The 17,613-nt window shown below is 38.4% G+C and overlaps 1 long non-coding RNA gene across 1 annotated transcript in view; it reads right to left on the bottom strand.

Moving 5' to 3' along the window:
- Window positions 1-15,777, bottom strand: part of LOC113224760 — a 42,297-nt gene extending 26,520 nt beyond the window's left edge. Inside the window, exons 1-2 of the long non-coding RNA XR_003309359.1 lie at window positions 15,602-15,777; window positions 7,820-8,027 (exon numbers count right to left, since the gene is read on the bottom strand). This is a non-coding gene — a long non-coding RNA (uncharacterized LOC113224760). The remainder of the gene's footprint in view (window positions 1-7,819; window positions 8,028-15,601) is intronic.
- Between the last annotated feature and the right edge of the window lie 1,836 nt (window positions 15,778-17,613).

Here is a 17,613-nt window from a genome sequence, read left to right as displayed (position 1 = left end):
ATTTTATTTTATTTTATTTTATTTTATTTTATTTTATTTTATTTTATTTTATTTTATTTTTTGAGACAAGATCTTGCTCTGTTGCCCAGGCTGGAATGCAGTGATTTGATCATAGCTCCCAGCAGCCTCAAACTCCTGAGCTCAAGCTATATTCCTGCTTCAACCTCTCGAGTAGCTGGGACTACAAGTGTGTGCCTCTAGGCCTGGCTAACTTTTTCAAAATTTTTAAATTTCTAATTTTGGTGGGTACAGAGTAGTTGTAAATATTTACCAGGTACATGAGATGTTTTGATACAGGGATGCGATGTGAAATAATCAGATGATGGAGAACAGGGTATCCATCTTTCCAAGCATTTATTCTTTGTGTTACATACAATTCAATTACTGGCTAATTATATTCTTTCTTGTAGAGACAAGGTCTTACTTTGTCACCCAGGCTAGTCTTGAACTCCTTTGCTCCAGCAAACCCCCTGCCTTGGTCTTCCAAAGTGCTGGAATTACAGGCACGAGGCACTGCGCCTAGCATTAACTTTTTTTTTTCTTTTTTAATATTAATTCACAGGGTGCCCTTTCTATCATATAGCATTTTATAATAATAAATTATTTCCAGCATATTATTTTGAAAACTGTATTTCTCCAAAAAGTTTCTGCGTGATTTCCTCGTTTTTTTGTTGTCTAAGATCTGAATTTTATGAGACTAGCTTGTTCCATAGCAAGTCATTCTTCTACTGATCTTTGGCTATCTAATGAGTAATGAAAATACTAGCTGATACTTATTTAAAGTTGACTACGTGTCAACTTCTTTCATCAGTTTGATATGGATTATCATATTTACCGTTACAACAACAATATGCAGGAGGTATCCTCTTTAGATGAGGAAACCAAAGCACAGAGGGTTGCATAACTCGCCTAATCTTATCTGGCGGGAGAGTGGTGGAGTTAGAATTGAATTCTGAAAGTCTGACCTTAGAGATTGTTATCTTGATCATTGTTATAGATGCTGTCTCCCTTCAGCCCCCTGACCTCGTCCTTGGTTCCCGGATGTCCCAGGAGTTCTGTGAATTTTTTTGTCTGTTTGATATTTTTATATGCGCACAGGATCAAGTACCTTCTTTTCTTAGTATCCATTGCACTGGATGACCTTTTGTGTCTGCTCCATCCTCATCACACAAGCTTACTCTAGGATATGTTGAAACAAATATAGATGAGGTTTAGAAGTAGAAAGATTTGGTGTGTATATGTTTTATACCACTTGTTATGTTATGTAGGTGTCAATTAAGTTTTGAAAGGTATGCTGAATACCGTGGGAAAGAATGTTTCTAGTAAAAGGAGCAGCCCACGCAAAGGCATTGCTAGTGGTTTGGTAGGTAAGAGGACAGAGCACCTGGGAGGTGGGCAGAAGTGAGGCTAGAGAGGAGGAAGTAGAGGGGAGAAAGATCATGATAGGGTGGTAAGTTATGTGAAAGAGTTTATGATGTTGGTCGGGCACGGTGGCTCACGACTGTAATCCCAGCACTTTGGGAGGCCTAGGCAGGTGGATCACTAGGTCAAGAGATTGAGACCATCCTGGCCAACATGGTGAAATGTCATCTCTACTAAAAACACAAAAATTAGCTGGGCGTGGTGGCACATGCCTGTAATCCCAGCTACTCAGGAGGCTGAGGCAGGAGAATCGCTTGAACCAGGGAAGCAGAGGTTGCAGTGAGCTGAGATCATGCCACTGCACTCCAGCCTGGTGACAGAGCAAGAATCCATCTCAAAAAAAAAAAAAAAAAAAAAAAAAAAAAAAAGAGTTTGTGATGTTATCTTTAAGTTTTTGTGAGGGGAATAATCAAATCATTAAAATTTTAGAATTCAAATTTAAAATCAAATAATAAAAACTACGCTACTTTAATTTTTGTGTAAAAAAGATACGCAGCAAATGTGGCTAAATGTTAGCATTTTTTTATATTTGTTTGCTAGCAAAAATAACTATTTATAAATAAATATGTGGATTAATATTACATATATTTTAATAGTTTATGATGAAAATAGTAAAAACAATAATAAACACTGCCATGGTGGAAGTGAGGGGGAAAATTGTGAGTCTAAAGCCCAGAAGAGACTAGAAGAGAGAGAGATCTTGGTAATAAGAGGGAAAGGAAGGAAGGAAGGAGAGAAAGAGAGGAAGAAAGAGAGAGAGGGCAGGAGGAAGAAAGGAAAAAGGAAGAAACGAAAGAAGAAGAAAGGAAGGAGGAAGGAAGGAAGGAAGGAAGGAAGGAAGGAAGGAAGGAAGGAAGGAAGGAAGGAAGGAAGGAAGGAAGGAAAGGAAAGAAGAAAGGAAGGAAGGAAAGGAAGATAGAAAGAAAGAAGGGTGTTTAAAGAGCAAAAATAAAATGAGATGTCAAATATTCAGATCAGTATGTATGGGTTAAAGGTCAATGTTGGCATCTTTCTCATTCAGAATCTAAATTTCAGGTAGTAGCTAAAGATGTGAAAGTATATGATATGGCCAAGGAAGACAGTGTAGAATAAGAGGAGGAAAGGGAGCACGAAGTGTCTAACTGTGGAAAATATCACATTTAAGTGGCAAGAAGAAGCAGATACACTCAGCTTAGAGTATTTGAGAAGGTTTTTTTTTTTTTTTTTCCATGACTGTATTGTTGACCTAATTGTGGGTGTGAAGACCTTATACCTGTACCTTAAACCATTCAGCCCCTTGGTGGTGAGCCAAAATGTGTTCTCTCAAGTATACCTGAGTTATGTGCTGTTTCCTTTCCACCTGGAGGCTGACCCAGATTGTGTCTGAAAGTGACCCTGCACTTGTTTATTGCCTGTTCTACATTACTCATCCCTGATCTTTAAGATACAATATTCCTGCTAAGTTTCATTGAAACAAGGTACAATTCTGAGATTTTTTTTATTCATCATTCCAGTATATTTGCCCATTTTCCTGCCCCCATTTTAGTTATATTAAATAAAGTCTGAAGATATTTTTAGTCAATTACTGGGAAGAATTCATCTACTTGCTTCTATTTTCTTAGGGTTAGAACTTCTTGATTGCAATATGAAGATTGATAAAGTGACAAGCAACTTTGTCTACTACACTATATTGTTTACTGCAGCAATATAACAACTGAAATTAAAAGCCATGCTCATTTGAGTCCTCCCGGTCATTCCAGATATAAATCAGGTAAGTGAACTTGGAGTGTCCTTGAGATTCTTTACTGGTAACCTTAGTACTGAGCATAAAGCTCGGTACTGCAGGAGCACTGCAGCCACATTATTCTCTCTGTGGTTTAACTCTTTGTATTTATTGCCAGCACTGCACAACTGCCAGGTTGTTTCATTCATTAATTGTTCTACAGTGTACTGTTACTATTGCTTTCTATAAACTTATTAATTGTTGAATGTATATAGACCATCTTTCAACAGTTAGTATAGGTCTTCTTTAGGGGTGAAAGCATGTTTCATACTCCTCTTGAATGTGGCAGTTTTTGGCATAATGTCAAATATTGGCATTGTACTCAATAAAACCTTTTGATTTATCAATTAATGGACTGATTACTTACTATCATTCTTATAAAACCGTGGTAGGTAAAATAGAAATACTAAAATGCCTTTGCCTTTTATATGATTGCTGTGAGGATCAAGTCAGGTGTGAGAGGGGAAATTACTCCACTAATGTTATGAAGACCTATTAGGTCATTAAGAGAAATTCGGTTGAAATTGTTCTTTATTTCACAGGATATGCTTTTTTGCCTCCTGCTTTAGAATTTCATCAAAACAAAGAAAACAAACAAATCCTGAATATATACTGAATGGTTTGACTCTAGTTAGAGATTTTTAAAGTTTTGCTCCAAACCCGGGCTGACTCCAATTCTAAAGACAACTGAGCAGGTTAGTTGGGAAATTCTTACATACCTTATAAAATAGAGACCCCAAAGGGTTTTTTGGCATAATGTAATATAATATAATAGAAAAATACTTTTGATGTGTTGTTAGGGTTTAATTCCTTCCTCTTTGTCACCATTAATGAAGAGAATACTCCTCTAAGATCAAAGCGAGGATTTTGACCTGTGTTTCCCAAATGCTGTGCAGTGGTACTCCATACCATGTCATGGCACCTTCTTTTCAATGACATATCTTTGTGAAGTTGAGTTTGTATCAGGTTTGATAAAAAGCAAATATGAGATGAAAACTGGGGTGGAACAGGAAATGAAGATGGCTGTATGCAATCTGATTCTAAGGTTTGAGAAGTTGTGCAGTACCTAACAGTGCTCACATGCCAACCCCAAATAGAGTAGTACCCCCTTATCCATAGGAAATATATTTCAAGACCCCCGATGGATGCCTGAAACCGTGGACAGTACGAAACCATACACATACTGTGTTTTTTCCTATACATATACATCTCTAATAAACTTTAATTTATAAGTTAGGCACTGTAAGTGATTAGAAACAGTAACTAATGACAAGTTAGAACAATTATAACAACATACTGTAATGCAAATTATGTGAATGTTTTCTCCTCCTCTTTCTCTCAAAATACTATAATATTTTCAGATCACAGTTGATGGCGTTGACTGAAACTGCGAAAGTGTAACTGTGGATAAGAGGCGACTACAGTTTTGGGGATAAGAATGAAATAAGAATATATTTTTATTTTATGTGTATTATATTTTCAGAATGCTAATAAGTTGTTAAGACATAAATACTTGCTAAGGTGCTTGGATCTACTTTAATAAACTGAACCGTTAGGTCTTCATTTTTGCCCAAGTGTGCTGTAAAAAATTATTGAGACATTGTGAGCACTGAGGATGAAGAAAGACTGGGAGCTACTTGCTTAATGCAATGAAATATGTTTGATTTTCCGTAAGCCAAATCTTCTATATCTGCTTAATTTTTATGTCAATTCCTTTACTGTCCTATGACAGTTTTAAGGGGTATTTTTTTTTTGTACAATCTGTCTAAGTAAAATACATTTTTCTCATAGGGCACCCAGGAGAGGTTCTGATATATGAGTGTCACCTTTTGGATTAAGTCACTTCACCACTGTTGGCCTTGATCTCTCCACATCTATGAAATAATTTGATATTATTTGATATTTCCAGTCTCTTTACAATCTAGAATTTGATATTCCCACTCTGTTTACAATCTAGAATTCCGTAATGCTATAAACTTGGAAGATTCTTAAAATATCATTAGAAGGCCATCAGATGGTGTAATCAAGAGAGTTCCTCACCCATTGTTAATTAAAGAGAGAATTCACGTTCTGTCTGGAAGCAATGGCCTACAATTTTGACATCTGATATTCTGCACTGATGTGGGCATTGTCCAAAGTAAAGGGTACCAGAGAAAAACCCTGGATAAATAGGTGTCAACGCTCATGGTACATGAGACAGGAATGTCTGAGCATTGTGGAGCAGGCAATTCTTCAGACTTTATAATTTTGCTTAGGTCTTGGAGTTGGAGGAAGGATGATGTAGACGAAAACATGCTACCTTGTTTTTGATAGCAATGTACTTAGAACTCAGTCCTGTTTTTTCAAATGTCCAAAAACTCATGTCATATGTGTAAAGAAAGAGTTCACAACTATTTTCTTTTGCTCCTCTGCAGGGAGGTTGATAATGTAGCTAAATTGTGAATACAGGCAGAATCATCTCGCTGATATTTATGGTGATATAAGGGTCCCTGACATAACTTTTCTAACATTGCAATAGCTGCTTTTATATATAAATAACTCTTAATTACAGCTTAAGGATACTTTTATCATCCTGTTGATGTTCTTCCAAGCAATATTGAATGCTTTTGCAGTAGATTTAAAAACAAAAACAAAACTCAGCCTATTTGCAGTTTACATTTTCCTTACACCCATCACCCACTTTTGCTTTTCTATGCTGTGAGTAGTGCTCTCATGCCTTCTGTGTGTTGTCTTAGTATCTGTCACTTCCTCAACACTTTTATCCTTTTTGTCTTCATCATGTTGGTTCCTCTGAGGCTGAACTTGATTTTTCTTTTTTTAATTCACCATGCGGTTTCTCTCTGATGTTTTTCTCACAGTACTTTTATAATCTGTAATGCATTTATTGTTATTTGCAGAACCTTGTCGTTACCGTGTTCATTTGTTTTCCAATAATCTTTATTAGATCTTTTACTTTGTATTTTTTCAAGTCTTTTAAATCCCTTCTTATGCAAATTCTATTTTTTATTTAACTCTCTTAAATTGCCCTGTCTCTGATCTTCCTTTGACAACTTTATTACAGTTTCTCTCATCATCTTTACTCTTTTTTATGTCTTTGTAATATGATCCTCCCACTTTCCTTTTACTGTTTCTATGATTCCACTCCTATGTCCCCTTTCCCATTCTTGGCCTTATAATTTAAAATAATTCATTATCTTACCTCATCTTTTTGCCTCTCCCCCTTCCTTTGTTTGGAATTGGTCCTTTACAAAAGAATTGTTTACCCAGAATGGCTGTCTTAGTTGTTTAAAGGAGGACCAAACTGATATTGCCAAATACCTAAAGTTTTACAAAAGTCAAGGTCTGAGAGATGACAAATTGAGGGTCAGGTCTGAAGGGCAGCTGTATGACTTGAAAGAAGAGGTTTAACTCAGGCGAAATTCTATCATTTTGTAGGTTATATGTGCCATTTACATTCCATAGTTTTCTAAATAAGCCCTCCAAAATACAGGTGATTTCTATTTTCTTGGCATTTTTAAAATTTTTATCTTGCTCTGTTGCTCTGGCTGAAGTGCAGTGGAGCAATGATACCTCATTGCAGCCTGGAACTCCTGGGCTCAACCTTCTGAGTAGCTGGATTACAGCCCAGCTAGTGTTTTCTACTTTGTATAGATGGGGTCACTATATTGCCCAGACTGGTAACTCTTGACCTCAAGCCATCCTACCACCTCAGCCTCTCACCCTCCCACCTCAACCTCCCAATTATCAGAGAAGCCAGCAGGTTCCTGGCATCTTTTATTTTCTCTCTCACCATTAGAAACTAAAGTCCAAGTTTCTAAGTTAACATAAAGCCTATAATTAGAGTGAAGAGAGTCTTCTCCAACCTTTGAGGTAACTTGGGATGGGGAAAAAATATAGTAGACAACATGTTACATTTCTTTTTTCCTTTTTAAAAATATTTGCTTTTAAAGCTTGGCTGCTTCTTCAGAATGGGGTAAAATAAAAATAAAGCTGGGCCAGGCATGCTGGCTCATGCCTGTAATCCCAGCACTTTGGAAGGCTGAGGCAGGAGGATCACCTGAGGTCAGAAGTTCAAGACCAGCCTGGCCAACATGGTGAAACCCTATCTCTACTAAAAATACAAAAAGTAGCCAGGCGTGGTGGCATGTGCCTGTAATCCCAGCTACTAGGGAGGCTGAGGCAGGAGTATTGCTTGAACCCAGGAGGCGGAAGTTGAAGTGAGCTGAGATTGCATCATTGTACTTCAGCCTGGGTGACAGATCAAGACTCCATCTCAAAAATAAATAAATAAAGCCAATTAATCCCTTCCTGCAATAGGATGGTCCCAGAAGAAGGGCTAATTTTTTGATAGTAATTGATTAGTGAGTATTCTCCTAGTAAGGCATTGTCAGTGCCCTTGCTATTTCTAGGTGATAAATATCAATTTAGTATACTGCTCTCTAGGATGAGAGGCTCAGGAGAGTGCTGGGCTCAGGAACTTATCCAGCTGCTATTGGATTCGGTAGAAAGGATAGCAAATCTTGGCTGCTGGTAGTAAGGTAGCTACTGCTGAGTCTTCCCTCAAAGCAAATGGTACGTTAGGCAGAGCATCCTGTTATGAGTCTGATAACCTGAATCCTTGCCTGAGTTACTGACCTGGGGCTGCAGTGTGACACCTGTCATTTCTCTCTCTCCTTCTAAGTTTGCTCATGCAGAAGATGAATTGGTTGTACTCAGTGAAGTCTAAAAATTCCTTTCAGCTCCTTCTCCTTTGTCATAATGTTTCAAGTTCCATCATTAAACATTGATTTCTTCTGGTTTCTAAGGCTTTTAGGTTTTCAAGGATTGCCATTAAAATGTGAACCTGAGGGGAGGAATAACATATTAGAGTGTTTTTTGCCCATATATTTGAGGAGGTTTTGACTGATCTCTTAAGGGGCAGGCCATTTGGGAATAAGGCATGGGTGATCCACCAGGACAAAGAGGGCTAAGAGGATCAGGGATGGACAAAAATGGGGTGACAGAGGAGACAACAGACATAAAGAATAACTAAATGCTAGTTTCTCTTATGTACATTTTATCAATTCCTACAGAAAACCTGGGATTTAGTCATTACCACATCCATATTTCATATGAAAAACTGAACTTCAAAGACCGAACATGCCACATGTACAGTTACTTGGAGAAGCAGAGACAGCATGGGAACCCAGGCTGTAGGATGCCAGGGTCTATGCCCGTGTTCTTCCCACTGTGGCCAGCTACTTTTTGCTTAATGTTGTTTACAATGTTACCTGGAGTGAGTTCTGCACAAATAAAGCACTTCACCTAGATTGTCACATTCAGTCCTCACCAGTGGATACCATTATTTTTTCCAGCTTTCCAGAGGAAGACCCTGAAGTTTAAAAGTTTAGTAGTCTGAATAACAACACATAGCTCATATCTCAAGGACAGATATAATAGGTATACACATGGAAAAAATGTTTTGGAACTTTTGACAAAGGCCTTAACTCACACTGTATTGAATCACTACCGCTGAAACAAACAAACAAAAAAAAAACAAAATAACACAACCTTTTCTTTCCCTCTCTTTGGCTTTTCTATCATATTAATTATTTCTAATAATCTGAAGTTTTAAGAAATCAATCCCCTTTCCCATCTTTACTTTTTATCAGAAAACTATTTCCTGTGGGCCTCTTTCAATTCACACTGCCTCAGTCTTGGATCTGAAAGTCAGGTTATACAACCTGGTTTATTCTTTTTAATAAATTCAGAATTTCAAGAGGCACTTTTTCAAGTGTTATATGTCATAATTAATTGCCACAAATACTTGTTGTTGAATAGCTAAGCCATTTCTGGAGTCAAATTTTATAAAATCTGTCTTCTTTCAATATTACTAGATGGCATTGCACAAATTATGTCATCTCTGTAAGACCAATTTTCTATAACTATAAAAGAAAGGAGTTGTACCAGAGAGTCTGTAAGATGACTTGCAGCTCCCAAATGGTGTGCTTCTTACCATGCTAAAGCCTTCACTAATTTATCTGAAAAACATTGACAGCATAGAGTGTGCCAAGTACTGTATAAGGCATTGTAAATATGATCATTAGGTAGCCCTGTGTCAAGGAGGTGAGAATCTGCTGGAGAGCTCACTGCAGTAGAATTACAACACTGATTTATGTTTGCACTCTGCTTACATATATTTAACACATGTTTTCTATGTAATTTCCCTTGTGTCTCACACTATCCATACCATAACAACATGCATTTCTACTCTTCTTCCTTACCACCATCAATGGTTCCATTCTCAATCTGCCAAGATTTCAGGCTCCCCCAGCTTTCTCTTCCATACATAAAATCATAGATAGAGGTAGAGTTAATAACAAATATATATATTTGTTAGAGTTAATAACATATATATGTAGAATTAATAACAAATATATATATGTGTGTGTATATACACACACACACACACACACAGGCTGGAGTGCAGTTGTGCAATCATAGTTCACTGCAGCCTTGATTTCCTGGGCTCAAGTGACCCTCCCACCTCAACCGTGGCTAGGACTGCAGGTACATACCACCACATCTGGCTAATTTTTAAAATTTTTTGTAGAGATGGGGGGTGTTTCAATGTTACCCAAACTAATCTCAAACTCCTGGGCTTAAGCAATCCTCTAGTGGCCTCTCAAAGAGCTGGGATTACAGGCATGAGCCACGGGACCCAATTGAATTTTATTTCTCATTATATTTAGAGTGTTTAAAGAAGTATAGATATAATAGAGGTTTTAGGTTGGGAGGAGATAAGCCAGGGAAAAGTAATAGGCAATGGACATAGTGATGAAAGGGATGCTTTGGTGTGAAGGATATACCCATTAAAAGTCTTCAGCCCACCCCAGTTTTTTCTGGGCCTATCACACTTTTGAGCTGTTTTAGTCTGAGTCATAAATTGGGATACAGTTGTCAGCTATTTTAGAAATCTATTAACCTCTTGGTGTTTGTATAGTTTGTTATTCCTTCATGGACCATTTCTCCACTTAGCATCCTCTCTTGACTCTTCTCTCTCCTTCTTTGTTCTTTAGCAGCCTCCTTTGCTAGGTTCTCCTTCTATTCTTAGAGGGTTTCATGGCTTAGAATTTGCTGATAATCCTAAATTCACCTTCCACCACCACCCTTCCTAAACTTCACATCCATATATCAAACTACTGACTCAACATCACTAGCTGGGTGCTTAAAAGACATCTCAAAATAGTATATCAAAAACTCAACCTATGATGTCCCCACATACTCATCCTTCACTAGTCTTTCCTGTATTGGTTATGATCTCTTCATTCGAATGACTTGGGTCCAAAATCTGGACATCATCCTTGCTTTTTTATTTTTCCCCTTTACTTAGCACACTAAATCTATCAGTAAGGCTTGTTGTCTCTACCTTCAAATTATATCCAGGAAATAATATACTCCTACCTCCACCTCTGCCACCCTAATCCAAGCCATCCACATTTATATCATAGACCAAAGCAATAGTCTTGTAAGTACTTTGTCTGTTGGAAGCTATTTTTCTATTTTTCTCATTACAGCCACAGCACTCTTTTAAAAATCTATTTTTTTTTTTTTTTTTGAAACAGAGTCTCACTCTATCGCCCAGCCTGGAGCGCAGTGGTGCGATCTTGACTCGCTGAAACCTCCACCTTCCGGATTCATGCAATTCTCCTACCTCAACCTCCTGAGTACCTGGGATTACAGGGACACACCACCACACCCGGCTGATTTTTGCATTTTTAGTAGAGATGGAATTTCTCCATGTTGGTCAGGCTGGTCTCGAACTCCTGTCCTCAAGTGATCTGTTTGCCTCAGACTCTCAAAGTGCTGGCATTACATGCATGAGCCACTGTTCTTGGCCTGAAAATTTAACATTTAATAGACTGTGAAACCTCTTACTTGAAATCCAACATTTTCCCAAAATATGAACTCCCTACCTTAGCCTTCAAGGCAATGCATAATCTTGCCCCTGTACACCTTTTCTATCTCATCTCATGATTCTTCCTGGCTTGCTTCACTGACATTACAGGTCCTTTTACTGCTCTTCCTGGTATACATCATCTCATTGTGATTTTGTATGACAACTTGGGCAGGCTATAGTCTTCACACATTTACTCAAACATTTCAGGTGTTGTTGTGAAGGTATTTTGTAGATGTGATTAACATCTACAATCAGTTGGGTTTAAGTAGGGGCTATTAGCCTTGATAATCTGTGTGGGCCTGATTCAATTTGATGAAAGCCTTCAAGGGCAGAGCTGAGGTTTCTGTAAGAAGAGGAAATTCCTCTTGTAAACTACAGTCAACTCTCACCAGAGAGTTTCCTGATGGTCTTCCTTACAGATTCCAGACTCACCTAGCCAGGCCCTAATGCAAGCTAATTCCTTGGAATAAATCTCTCTCTGTCTCTCTCTGTCTCTGTCTGTCTGTCTCTCTCTCTCTCTCTCTCTATATATATATATATATACACACACACACACACACACACACGTACACATACTAATAATCAGTGCTATGAGAAACAGAGCAACATTATAACATTATATATAGGTTTTATGTGTAATTATATATATAACACCTATGTAAAATATTATTCTATTTACATATTGCACTCTTTCTCACTCTCTCTCTATATATGTGTGTGTGTGCGTGTGTGTGTGTACAATGGTGCAAGCCAATTCCTTGCAAGAAATCAATCTCTATTCACATTTCATACACACACACACACACACACGTGTATACACATATATACACATATGTGTGTGTGTGTATGAAATGTGAATGATAGAGAGAGCGATTGATTTCTTTCAAGGAATTGGCTTGCACCATTTTCATATATATATATTACACACACACATAGCGCAATATGTCAATAGAACACTATCATACATAGGTTTTATATATATATTATTATACATAAAACCTATTTATAATATTGCTCTGTTTCTCATAGCACTCTGATTGATGCGTCCATACACCTCATTCTTCTCTCACAGCTTTTGGTTTTGCTGTTCCCCGTTCCTGGAATGCTTTCTTCCAAATATTTGCTTGGCTCATGCTCTTACATGATTCAGGTCTTTGATCAGTTGGCCCTTCCTCAGAAGGGCCTTCTTTAAAAGTGACCCAAGTGACTCCATATCAATCATATTTTCTTCCCCTCACTGCTTTATTTAATCATATTTACCACTATCTGAAACTATGCACTTGGTCATTGTCTCTCCTATTCCCCATGACTAAGCTCCATGATGGGGTGCGTTTCATCTGTCTTGTTCACTGCCATATTCCCAACCTCTAGATCAGTGCCAAGTCCAGAAATGCATAGTATATCTTTGTTGAATAGTGAGGAAATGGGACACTGTATTGATTTATTGGAGTTTAGAGAGTGGTCCTCAGAGGGAGAAAATGGCTAAAAAAGTAGAATGAAAACTATAAAAAGCTTTTTACATCTGCCAAATTTTCAATCTTAGCATTCCTTCTTTCTAAAAATAATTTTTAAAAATCCAGACTTATTATCTGCACTTCTCTTTCCCATGTTATTCTGTACCTGATAATTTTCTTTTATTTATCAAAAATTTACTTAGAACCTAGTATGTGCTAGGAATGATTAGACAAGCCAAAAACAACCAATCAGAAGGGAGAATTTCTCAAAGGAAGGACTTGTAAGCTAAGATGTGATAAAGCCAACCTAAGCAAAGAGTAGGGGAAATGAACAGGGTAGAGAAAAGTGCACGCATAGTGGCCTGGAAATGAACATACTGTGAAAGAACTGAGAAAGAACATACTGAGAAAGAACATACTGTGTGAGGAAATAAAAGAATATCAGGTTGGCCGGGTGTGATGGCTCATGCCTGTAACCCCCCAAACACTTTGAGAGGCCGAGGCGGGCAGATCACGAGGTCAGGAGTTCAAGACCAGCCAGTTTGAGACTAGCCTGGCCAACATGGTGAAACCCCATGTCTACTAAATGTACAAAAATTAGCCGGATGCAGTGGTACACGCCAGTAATCCCAGCTATTCAGGAGACTGAGGCAGGAGAATTGATTAAACTCAGGAGGTGGAGGTTACAGTGAGCTGAGATCATGCCACTGCACTCCTGCCTGGGCGACACAGCAAGACTCCATCTCGGGGGTGGGGAAAAAAAAGAAGAAGATCAGGTGATCAGGTTGACTAAAGTACAGTTTTTGAGAGAATGTATGTGAGTGCATTAAGAGGGCAGATAAATCTGGAGAGGTGTTAGAGCATGAAGCTCCTTTCAGCTTAGTTACGAGTTTTTAATTCCGTCTGTGGAAGATGAGAGAATAACAACAGCACTAAGTAAGAGACTAATATGTCACCTTTGTGATTCAGTAAGACACTTTCAATACAAGAGCAGAAAGAACAGTGTCACAAGGAGTTTTTGCATTTATCGTTGCTTCTCCTTAAACCTCTGAAACTTACCGGTTTCGCTAAAAACTTTGTTCATGCATTTTAACCTCAGGTAAATGAGAACAAACAACAGCACAATCTATTTACCAACAAGCAACAGAAATAAAGATAGAAGACTGATTTCATCCAGCTTGATTCAACATCTCCAAAATTTATCCTGGATGGAGATAGACTAGCACATTTATGTATGAAATGTGAATAGGGTTTGGAATTAGAATACTTCAGACCCTAGCTCTGCCTTGTGTTGGCAGAATTCCTTAACTTTCTGAAGTCTCCTACAGTTCATGCAGTAAATGAAGCTACTGAGAGTACCTTATTCCACAGGAAAGTTGTGTGAATTAATGTATGGTGAGTTACCTGGTGAAATATAAAACTCTGGTTAAATGAATTATAGTCGTCTTTGCCTCATGAGTTCACAAGGTATTTGACATCAAATAACCAGCTTGTCATTAGAAGTTATTGCTGTGGGATGGGTGGAGTGGATTTAATGTAATCACACACGGAGTCTTACAGCACTCTGAAGATGGAGGGTCCAGGCAGGAAGAACACTACCTGCCAAATGAGGATAAAATACTACTCATCACCTCAGGAGGCATTGATTATGTTGTTCCTACAGACAGAACATTACGGTCATAGGGAACACAGAAAAAACACTGCTTATTCATATTATGAGGGAGAGAGATACAACACTCCATGGCCATTTCCAGTATTTGGGGGGTTATATTAAAGAAACGAACTCTTTTCATTCAAATCAACTGAAGAAAGAGCTTGGAACTTAAGAAATTCATCTTGAGCCAATGCATAAAATCTCTTTGGGAGAGACCTTGATTCAAGACACTGACTCACTGGTACAGAGGTAAAAAGAAAGTCCGACAGATGAGAATTCAGACTATGTTTCCCTTTGTAACCCTGACTGAGTGGCTATGGGTTTCCTGGTAACAAGGATCTGTAGGGTGACTTAAAACAAAGAAAATTTTTAAAAGATCAGGATTATCTTTACTTTTTATTTTTCTTCTAGATACCATTTTTGAATGAGAGATTATTATTTATTATTCAAAAATAAGATCAACTTTATGCAATCAATCATACAGTAAAGAATCCCTCCAGAAAGAGGAGCTAGAGACACATTTGGGGCTTAAGAAAATATGTATTTTTAAGAAGGTGGCAGATACACAGGTGTACACATACGGAAAAATGAACCAAGCTGTGCATTTAAGATTTGTATACTTGACATCACTTGAGAATAATGTGAAAACAAGATCACTCTGTCCAGAAATTAAATATGTAGCTAGTTTGGTTTGTTAGAACATACCTATTATAGCAAAGATTCTGGTGCTCACGTAAGTTAAACCGAGTAAAATATCTCTCCTCCGGCCAGGTGTGCTGGCTCACACCTGTAATCCCAGCACTTTGGGAGGCCAAGGCGGGTGGATCACAAGGTCAGGAGATCGAGACCATCCTGGCTAACATGGTGAAATCCCATCTCTACTAAAAATACAAAAAATTAGGTGGGCATAGTGGTGGGCACCTGTAGTTCCAGCTACTCCGGAGGCTGAGGCAGGAGAATGGCATGAATCCAGGAGGCGGAGCTTGCAGTGATCCCAGATTGCGCCATTGCACTCCAGCCTGGGCTACAGAGCCAGACTCTGCTTCCAAAAAAAAAAAAAAAAATTTCTCTTCTCCAACACCCATGTCAGCGTTACAGGGTTCCTGCTGTAGAAGCCTATTTCTGTTTGCATGTGCAACATATTACTCCATAAACATGAGAAAAAGCCCTGATATAGCCACAAGAGTAATTTCTTTCCATCTGGCCCTGCCGAGGCTTTCAGCATTTATAAAGAGCTGAAAGCAGTTTGTTTTAGCATCTCATAAAGCCCCTTCCTTTAACCAAGAGCCAGCTTTCTACTTCTTTGATGATAATGGCTCTTATTAGAGAATACACACTTGTATTTGTGGCTAAGTTGCTACTATATACACCTTCAAAGGCCAGAAAGCACAGGCAGTCTCTGGGATCCTTGCATCTTGGTGCAAAGTCCTTCACACTCTATTGGTATGTGGCCTTCCTTCCTAGAAATTCTTTCTCTCTCTTCAGCTCTGCTGAGACTTGCTCAAGGCCAGGGCATTGAGTGGTGTGTACTAATGACATATTCGATGTAGGGCGAAGACAAGAAGGAGGAATGGCAAAGAAGATGAACTAAGTTCCAAAATACTGACTTTAATTGCTTTTGCCTGTTAAAATAGAGTCATGTAGAAGGACAGCTAGGGGAGAAATATACAAAGCGTTATGTGTTGCTGAGACCATCCCAGAAGCTGCTAATAGTGGAATCTTTCATGATTCAAATTATTTTCAATTCTTCTATAAACTCTTCAAATTATAACTTTACATTGCCTGAGTGTTTCCTGGTGTTTTGTCATGATAACAACTAGCATTTATACTCTTCCTGTAACACCAATAGGTCTGTGGGTAGTTCCAGAATGGTACATAAATTCTAATACCTAAACTAATTAGAGAAAATCCCTCTGTTTCAATCAGATCTAGAGAAGGAATAAAAATGTATAGTAAATGTGTCAAATTTAATATACTTGGCAAGAGAAGGCATAAATATGATATAATACCAATGCTCATAATGGAGTGCTTGAAAAAAATGTAATGCCCCTTCCTATGGATGTTCATGGACTTTTCAGAAATTATCTGGTGGTAGACATAGAAGGCACTGCAGAGGAAACGCATGAGGTTTAGTTGAGTTCAGATGTAAGGTTCTGAGCTGCTTTCTGCCAAGCAGGCACTAAGTGTTCTTGAAGCAGTGAATTTTGACTGACACGGGGGCTTTTCTTAGCCTTGCGGTTGGCTAGACAACTGAATTTAAAAATGTCACCAGCTCCTTAACTCTCAGGGTCCTTATCTCTGAAATGGATTCAATAATCTTTGTCGTTAAAGGTGGTATGAAAATCACATAGGTGGTAAATAATTAGTAGTTTTATCTTTTCTCTGCTCCCTAACATTTATGCCAAGCCCATTGCATCCTGAAAACGCTTCTCTTACTGTACCCTTCACATGTTCTTCTAATTGATTGTGTATGTATTTGTCTTTATATTATATTTTGAGGTCCTTGAGGTTGAGGGCTTTGTTCTATGCATGTTTGCATCCTTGTAGGCCAGTGCAGTAACAGTCACATGGTAAGTAATTTTAAGATGGTGAACCAAGGAAATTACTTAATGCCTAAATTTTATTAAATGAGTTACTCATTCAGTTAATTAGTCATTTTTTCAGAGGCAAAGGAATTAAGATAATAGGATACTTAAGCTGCTGTGATTTAGTAAAAGAATTGATGGGGATATAAGGTTGATTAGAAAGCTGTCCCCATGGAAGCTGAACTAACCAGGCCTGAGGAAGAGCTGGAGCGCTCTGAAGAGCACCACACAGCTCTGATGACCAGTCATTCTGTCATTCTCTCAGGAGATCCTGATCCTCCTGACTCTGGATGTAAAAGGAACTTGGAGAGTCCTGATATAGTTTGGTTGTTCATACTCGCCCAAATATCATGCGGTAATGTAATCCCCAGTGTTGGAGGTGGGGCCTGCTGGGAGCTGTTAGAGTCACAGAGGTGGATCCCTCGTGTCTTGGCAATGTACTTGTGGTAGTGAGTCAGTTCTCTCCACATCTGGTTGTTAAAAGTGTATGGCACCCCCACCCCCTCACTCTCTCTTGTTTCTGCTTTTGCTATGTGATGTGCTTGCCCTGCTTCACCTTCAGCCATGAGTAAAATCTCCCTGGGGCTTCATCAGAAGCTAAGCAGATGCCAACACCATGCTTCCCATAAAGCCTGCAGAACTGTGAGCCAGTTAAACCTCTTTATAAATTACCCAATCTCAAATAGTACTTTATAGCAATGCAAGAGTGGCCTAATACAGTCTCATTTAGAATGGGAGATCATCTGATGCTGGGACCTAGTTATTGTCAGGGCCCACTCATTCCTGGGCTGAGCCTG

This window comes from Piliocolobus tephrosceles, chromosome 7 (assembly GCF_002776525.5).
Source record: "Piliocolobus tephrosceles isolate RC106 chromosome 7, ASM277652v3, whole genome shotgun sequence".
Lineage (NCBI taxonomy): Eukaryota > Metazoa > Chordata > Mammalia > Primates > Cercopithecidae > Piliocolobus > Piliocolobus tephrosceles.
This window is presented reverse-complemented; position numbering and strand designations above follow the sequence as displayed.